This window comes from Elaeis guineensis, chromosome 13, assembly GCF_000442705.2.
Source record: "Elaeis guineensis isolate ETL-2024a chromosome 13, EG11, whole genome shotgun sequence".
NCBI lineage: Eukaryota > Viridiplantae > Streptophyta > Magnoliopsida > Arecales > Arecaceae > Elaeis > Elaeis guineensis.
This window is the reverse complement of record NC_026005.2, coordinates 13,309,898-13,318,708: the sequence shown is the minus strand read 5'-3', so window position 1 is coordinate 13,318,708 and position 8,811 is coordinate 13,309,898. Positions and strand designations below refer to the sequence as shown.

Below are 8,811 nucleotides of genomic sequence, written 5' to 3'. Positions count from 1 at the left end.
TAAATGTTTTTGCTATAGATTTATGTTGGATTAACAAGCCATCACAACCCCAACTCGACCTAATCTATTTATTAAATTATATAATCTATTTAATATATATGTCAAGTTTATATCATCATGCTTTTATTAATGTAGCCTAATCCAATTTGGTCCATTGCCACCCTTGGTCCTAAAGCCTAGAGCTTCAAGGCGAAGTCTTTCATAATTTAGGTCCAAAGGTTGGGGTAATTGGGCAATTGCAAGCGCCGAGTAAGGGGCCGGCCATCCCGGAAGTCTAAACCACATTTGTTAACACGGATCTCAACGAGAGCGGTGCACCATGCCACACTAAAATATGGCACAGACCTCCAAAATTTTTAATTTTTTTAATCTCTCCTCCCCCTAATAAGAAAGAAAAACCTTATCTATTTCAACTGCATTAATTGGCAAAATGTAATCTATCCCTTGCTTCAATGAGTCAGAACGGCAACCGTCCAAGAGAGCTAAAATATGCACCACATTTAATGGGATTCCTATGAGACAATCCTCTTATTTTTGATTTTGAGTATTTGTATCACTTTATTCTTCTCCATTGTCTGAATCATATGCATTCCAACTCGTAAATCTAGATTGTATACCCAGTAAATACACGAATCCACATAAAAATACATGCATGTTCATTTTAAAAATATGCATTCATTATAAAAAATAATAACTGTGCCTTCCACTCCAAATGGTTAGAGTATATCTGTAGGGAAGAAGGCAGAAGTATCTCAAAGTTTTATGATTTCAGCATTCTATTAAAAATAAAATAAAATAATACAGATCTTTAAAAAGGTCGGGAGTAAAATATCTTTACACAATCTATAAGAAAAATTTATAATTTTTTTGTTGTTAAGGAATAATAAAAAATATTCAAATAATAAACAATAGTTACAACGTAATAATATTTTGAGGTGCTGGCAAAAAGCTCACCAAGCTCATGACCACTAATTTAACAGCTCTATAATCCACCAACTTATCATATAACATTGAATCCACATGTTGCAGTAATCATCCATTACCGTATAATTAGAAAATTATTTATGTGTAGCAGTGCCCTCGAAGAAAAAAGAAAAAAAAAATTTGTACTTTACCTTGAAAAGGAGAGCTTTTGTCATATTGCTTTCTATTAAAAGTAACAAACAATTTATGTAGATGTGTGTCATCTTGTATATGTAATTTTGGACAATTTAATTCTGTTGTGCATGAACTATTTCTCAAGATTATTTGTTATTTTATCATCATGTATTATATAACTTCTCTCTCGTATAATTCTGGTGCAGTACTAGTAATTTTGTTGCAAATTTTCTTTTTAACCTTCCATACACAAATATATCTCTCATGTCCCTTGTTCCAAATGAATCCTACATATATGACAACAATATAAAACTCAATCTCATCATGTTGGATTGAAATAACCTAACTTTTTTTCTAAAAATTCCCATTTAGAAACAAAATTGTGGGTTGCAATTGCTGTTCAATCATTACTTCTGAGTTCCGACAAATATCTACCATGAGATTGAATAGGAATTCCCATACCCTTGGAGCTTTTCCTTCTCAGCTTGTTTAAAACCAGAAAACTTCTATGTCGGATGCAAACAAAAATGGCTCAAGAACTATTTTCTGTAACTAATCGACAAGCTCATGAACACTGTCTTCACTAGAGATACAAATAACAACCATGCTGTTGGAATGAGCCTTTTTTTTTTTTTTTTTTCTTTTTTTCCTTCAACCAGCCATTTGAAATGCAACGGCTAGTAAGGATAACGTGGACCCAGTCCTCACTGCACAAATGCATTGCACGCCAAGTAAATATAATCATAAAAAGATGTGAGAAGCTTGGAAGGTTCCATCACGAATTCTTTTGGACAAAGAGATCATTTATTCTGCAGGTACGGCCACTAACAGTATAGAATGATCACACTACTCGAATGCCAGGTATGGTGCCAAGCCCTTTTGAGGTGGCCTCTACCATTCATTAGATGACGGGTTTAAGTGGAGGTTAGGCCTTTGCCACCCACATCCTCTCCTTAAATTCTTCTACGCCTTTTTGAAAGCTCGGGGTGGGATCCAAATGCCTCTTTATCTTCCTTTAGAGATGGATCCATCCAATGGCTTTCACTCCATGTGTTCATTTCTACCTGCTTCTGACCATGGGTCTTCTGCATTCATGCAGTCGTCCACTCGATCGATATCAATTGAGCACTACCAGTGAAACCAGTTAATGACATCCAAGTGTGTGATAGTTGATGTGGGACAATGGCTTTTATCATTATAATATCAAATGAGATCATAAAACAAAACATATTAAGTAGGTGGAGGTCCTCGAGGAGTCAAAAAATCTATATGATCATGGTTGGCTTCTAAGTAATGTTAATATCAAATAAGTCATGGTTGGCAGCTTATAATGGCTGCCAACAATGTTTATCCGCTCTTTTCTCAGAGCCAATGTTTATCCACTCAAACATGGCGTTGATTAAGAGTAGTTTTAAATTCTTTAAAATAATCTCATTCCCATATCCTTCTGTCTCTATTGGATGAAACTCATCTTTCTCCTTTTTCAAACCTTATCCATGTAATTATTTTCTCCCAATTGCACGTCTCTTTATTTCTTCTCTCTTGCATTGCATTTGCTTGGATCTAGTTTCTTGTATTATAAAATCAAAAGGCAATAATATTCATCATCATCCTAAGATATAATAAAAGGTGATAATAAAGAATAACATTAGAAATACCATATAAGTACTATTCATGAGCTAGCATATAAAAATGAGGATAAACTTGAGAGGCATTGGTCTCTTTTGAGAATTAAGATGGAGAAACCTGGCCGAAATTGTGATGAAGGCAAGAGGTGAGCTTTATTGACTGATTAGCTATATCATTCAAATATTCGAGGATATCTATATTAGATGAATCAGTTACTGACTTGCAATTTTGAAGTATGTGCATCGTCCCATGAATGAAAGATGATACAATGCATCACATAATATCCCCTGCATAAATCACGATAATGTCTCATATATTGACATGATTCTCCAACTTAAAAACTATACAAATATCTCTTGCCGTATAGTCTTTAGTTATAGATTGTTAGTCTCAATTACTTGTTTTCAGAGAACAGAACCGTGGAAAAATACAAAGTAGGGAATTAAAAAAATAGAAAGAGCTAAAAGTGTGAAAGACTGGTGTCATAAGACAGATCATTTGAAGTGCTATTGTTTTCTGAAATAGATTTCCCAGTTGTGAATACAAATTTGTTCTTGAATATTTTCTCCCTCTGATTAATTATTTGAAATCTTAGAAAATGCCACACCACCACAGCATGTTTTGTTATTTTCAAATGACTAGATCATAGACCAACTTTGATGGCTTTCATTTTACTTTCAAATGTCTCACGGTTCTGAAAATACAATAATCAACATATAATTTATGACCTTAAACCAACAAAACTCATTTACCAAAAAAAAAAAAAAAAACTCGGGAGACCTAAGTAGTCATACCTCCATCTGTTTGGGCCCCTAGCTCAGATCCCTAAAAGGATGGTTACATGACTACCCTAAAGTTTAATTCTTGGCAACATGACCATCCTAAAGTTTTATAGAATCATTCAAGTACATCTCGAGAACCAACACAGCTCAAATCCTTGTGTTCTAATTTAGTATAGACAATCAAGCTAAACTTGGTGCGAGATATGCACTCTAACTTATATTATCACATGCCTTGTCTCACTACAAGAAAATTGATTTTTTGCGACGAAATTTTAGCGACGAAATATTTTTCGTCGCAAAAAAGTAGGCTTTTGCAACGAAATTTAAATTTCGTCCCCAAAAATAAGGTATTTGCGACGAATAAAATTTCGTTGCAAAAAGTTATATCTTTTGCAACGAATTTTTTTTTTTTGTTGCTAGAAGTTCATTTTTACCGACGAAATTTTTTTTCGTTGCAAAAATCAATTTTTTTGGCGACGAAATATTTTTTTTCATAGTTAAAAATTTATTTTTTGCGACAAAAAAAAATTTTGTCGCCAAAAAATTATATTTTTTACGACGAAATTGATTTTTCGTTGCTAAAAAAAACGAGTTTTGCGACCAATTTTATTTGTATTTAGCGACGAAACTATTGCGTCGCTAAATTTTATTTTATTAAAAAATTTTTGAATTTTTTGCGACGAAACTTTAAATTTCGTTGCTAGAAATAATTTTTAGCGACGAAAGTTTTTTCATCGTAAAAAATTTTTCATCGTAGAAATAATTTCGTTTTAGATCTGTTGGTTACATTGATTGTACAGTTACAGTTGTGCTATGTCATATGTTTTTTATATCACAACATGTATATATGCAAACTTTTCTATCTGTTGATGTATACATTGAGGTGTGCAAGCATGTATAGAATTCTGTCATGATAAAATGACTGACGAGTTATGTATATGTTAATATTATATTGCATTTTTGTCTTGACTTATGGCCTGCAATTTATAGTTCAATCTATTGATGATAAGGGCTTCTGTTCTTGTTGAGTCAAGCACAAACTCTTTATCTGACGAAGGTCAAGAACTCTGCCAAAGGGAAGGTATTGATGAGGGCCTTGTATGGAGTGATGGTTATGACTATATTTATTTGTGGTGTCTTTGCTGCAGCATTATCAGGTTGCTCCGCACTATTGATGGATTTGCATGTTTCTGACAAGTTCTTGTGGGCTGAGGCCTTCAGTGACTTGCAAGGTGTTGTGAATGAGGAAATTAGGAGTCAATTTTCAAGCAGAAAGGTTACCATATTGAAAGAGCTGGATGCAGTTGAAAAATATGCAGAGAGATTACATGCTTTGACAAGTTGTGTTAACGGCAAAGATGAGACTTTACTGCAAAGCAGTTGGCGGAAAGAAGAAACATTACTACAGAGCAATGGTTTCAAACACGAGGAAATAGGTACACTGGCAAAAATTATAGACCAGGAAAAAAGGGAAAGATTGCAGGAGTCCGTTTCAAATCTAGCTGAAGGAACACAGAGGCTTACTGATGGGCTTGATCTTCTGTCAAAGCAAGTGAGGGACTTCTTCCAAATTGTTCTGACAGGACGTGATGCTTTGCTTTCTAACCTTAGGGTATCTAATGCAACACAAGAAAGTAGTGTAGACTAGATCAGAGTCATGAGGTGGTCAGATTGCTCTATGAAATGTTAGTGTTCTTTTGTTGGTGTGTGCTGTAGATTCTCCTGAAAATCTCACATGATGTTGTTCATGAATGAGAAAATATAAGGTTTGCTTTGTTATTGTGTATATTGTATATGTGATATTTGTAATCTGAACAATGCTATAAATATGGCAAGGTTTTTTACATCCATTTCCGTCGTTGTTATCTGCCAGTCATTTTCCCTGTATCATTGCTTTTGCAATTTGTTTTGAAGTGATTTTGAAAATATCAGTATTGTGGTGTAATGTGCCATCTATGTTTTACTCGGATATCTCACAAAACATCCTGGTGTCTGTTGCAACAAATGTTGGTCTAGTTGAGAATGTGTGGGTAGTTTATGCCATCAATTGTGCAATGTGATGATGTCGATCATCTCCAGACTATTCATTGCGACGAAATTTTTTATTTTGTTGCTATTTTGACGACGAAAGTCTTAGTTTCGTCGCTAAAAATTATAATTTTTTGCGATGAAATTATTATTTCGTCGCCATTATAGCGACGAAATTTTTTTTTTCGTCGTAATTTTTGCGACGAAATTATTTCGTTGCTATTTTTGCGACGAAAAAAAATTCCGTCGTTAAAAATTTAAACTTTTTGCGACGAAAATTTTATTTCGTTGCAATTATCGCGACGAAATTATTATTTCGTCGCCATTATAGCGACGAAATTTTTTATTTCGTCGCCCTTTTAGCGACGAAATTTTTATTTCGTTGCTATTATAGCGACGAATTTTTTTTTCGTCGCAATTATAGCGACGAACATTTTTTTCGTCGTAATTTTTGCGACGAAATTTTTGCGACAAAATTTTTTGCGACGAAATCTGTCGCTAAGTTTTGCGACGAAATTCATTTTCGTCGTAAAAAATAAAAATTTTTTTTTTTAAATCAAAATATTTAGCGACGAAATTTTTTTTCGTTGTAATTTTAGCGACGAAAATTTAAGCTCTTGTGACAAAATATTTTCGTCGCTAATATAGTACATAACTTCGTCGTCTGGGTTTACTATTTTTTGCGACGAAATAAAATATTTTCGTCGCTAAGGTCTTTTGCTACGAGGCTTTCTCTACAAATTTTTAGCGACGATATATTTCATCACAAATAGTTTTAGCGACGAAAATAAGATTTTTAGCGATGAAAAAATTTCGTCGCAAAAAATCAAATTTTTTGTAGTGTCTAATGTGACTTGAAAGGATCAATTGACAGGCTTAAGTAGCCTTTGATACGTGTGCTCGTAGAGATATATTGCATGCTTAACGAGACAAGCTGGGCCACATTAAACAATCTAAGCATTACTAATGTTATTTTAGTCCTTAAAAAGGACGGTCACTTGGCCTCTTTTAAGATACCTCGTCCCTAGCACGTGGGTTTGGGGCAAGCGCACATGGATAGAACCAGGGCTCGTGGTGTCGGCGATCGAGTGGATCTCCAAATGCCGAATCCTACTACCGGCGGACATCCCTCGTGAGCCCCTCTGCAACAAACAAGCATTAAAAGCTTACAGATATCTTTTTACCATAAATGCTCTGTATCTCAGGCAAAATGCAAAGGTTTCTTGACTTAGGTGATACCTTTCTAAATATTTGGATTTTGATAATTATAGTATATGTAAGTCTACCTTTATTTCTCTTTCTGTATCTAAACGATGAAAGAGTTAAATAATATGTTATAACAAATATTTTATTGATTTTTATAGCATAAGGGACTCCCATAATTCACTCCTTTTCCTATTAACTTGTTGGATCATATCCATCTCTCCACATCTTCCATTCGTTTATATGTTGTGGCCACAATGTGTTGAGACCTAATCCATTTTCTGCAAAGAATCAGTGCAAAATCATAAGATGGATCTGATTGATAAAGATTTATATCACAAAGCCTTCCTGCAATCTCTCAAAACATTTTGTTTTCCCTATGCATCATCTCACTGGAAGGGCTTTTTTTGGTTTTTGATAGAGGGGAGAGGTTGTATCACCTCCTTTCGCAACATTAACCGTTGGATCACCCAATGGCCGCTTCGAGATCTATACAGACAGACAAAAGAAAGAGGTTGGATGGCTTTGAAATCTATTCCGGATACGATGAATCACTCTTTCATGCAAAAGATACAGCCTGAATTTTTTGATAAATGCAATCAAAACCCAGTTGAACGATATCATTTTCTTTCCTTGAAGGAAAATTCTCTTTTTGAAGACCATTGGGGTGTCTTGGGTGGGGCAGTATTTGGCTGGCCTTTTTCACTCCACGATGGCACCATCATCTCTCTTTATGGTCTGGAACAGCCCTGGCAACCCAGGGTCCGAAGCCTTTTTTTTTTTTTAATATTATTTTAAATCTTGTTCCAGTTGTAAGCCCAAAAACCGGATTGGGCTACTAACACAAAACCTGATAGCTGATATAAGCTTCAGATTTGAGCCAATACCGGCAAAAGAAAATGCTTATAGTACGGTTGCACTGGCCCTAGCTGTTGGTGTCCATTGGGCAAGCCCATGGCCTAAGATTTTAATCTGAGACCTAGAACCAATCAAGTAAACTCTTATCACCTATGAGACCTCAAAGGCGATTCCTTCGCTGTAATTGGATGGGCTAAGAAGAGGTCCAGTGCAGAAGAAGATGCCCTTCACAATGACCCTTGGCACAAGGTTGACTCCAGGCCTCCACCATTCCAACAGTCGACACACATTGAGTGAAGCAAATCAGCCATGGAATTAGTTGGCCAATGCTGGAAATCATGGAACTCTTGACCACACTTTCAGAGGATGAATGCCCACAACAGCTTGCAGCTCTACTTGGTGCTGTCTCCGATGATGGTAATTATATTAGACCTCAGGCCCTCCCTCACTTTCTGCGTAAGGAGAGAGACAGAGATAAAAAAAGAAAAAAGAACCATCATATCCTTGGTTTGCTTGTGCTGCCCATGTTTCGTTACAGAAGCCACCGATAGGGTAGGCAACCATGATCAGTAATAATGGAGATTGCAAGCATTTACAACCATCCACTACCTCTTGTATGCACTGTTGGACCATGCCCCATGTTATCCATGGGGGGGGGGAAATGGCGAAGAACTTTAAGGTATATAAAGAAAGAGTAATAAGAACATGGGTGGAGACATGAAACGTTGAAATGCGAAGGGCCTTCCATTGGTTTTCACCAGAATCATTGGAATGCAGTAATAGTATCATGATGGCGATCAAAATGACAACCGTCTGAGCTGATTTTTAGCTCTCTTTTCCACTCTTATATTCCTTTTTCTGTTCTGATGCAATAGTATCTTTTCCTTGTAAATGTTCTGTACATATACTTTTGTTTTAATAAATTCGGGTGGCTGTATGCTCTTCCCTTTCACCTCAAAAAAGATTTTTACCAGATTCATCGCTTCATGAAGTTCTTTATTCATTAATTATTTATTAAAAAATCATACAAATTTTTTTTAATTCAATTTTTTAAAATTATAATTATTAGAATAGATCCTCATCATTTAGCCGACTATCAGATTTTTTCAAACTCGAGCAAATTAGAATATCTATACCGATTAGGCTATTGCAATTCAATCCGACTCGGATTAACAAGTTCCGCCCGCTTTGATCTTCACTGACTACTATTATA

At 35.3% G+C, this 8,811-nt stretch overlaps 1 pseudogene; it reads left to right on the top strand.

Annotated features, from left to right (window-relative positions):
* The first annotated feature begins 4,518 nt into the window (after positions 1-4,518).
* On the top strand, positions 4,519-5,569 carry LOC140853083 (UPF0496 protein 4-like; annotated as a pseudogene).
* The last annotated feature ends 3,242 nt before the right edge of the window (positions 5,570-8,811 follow it).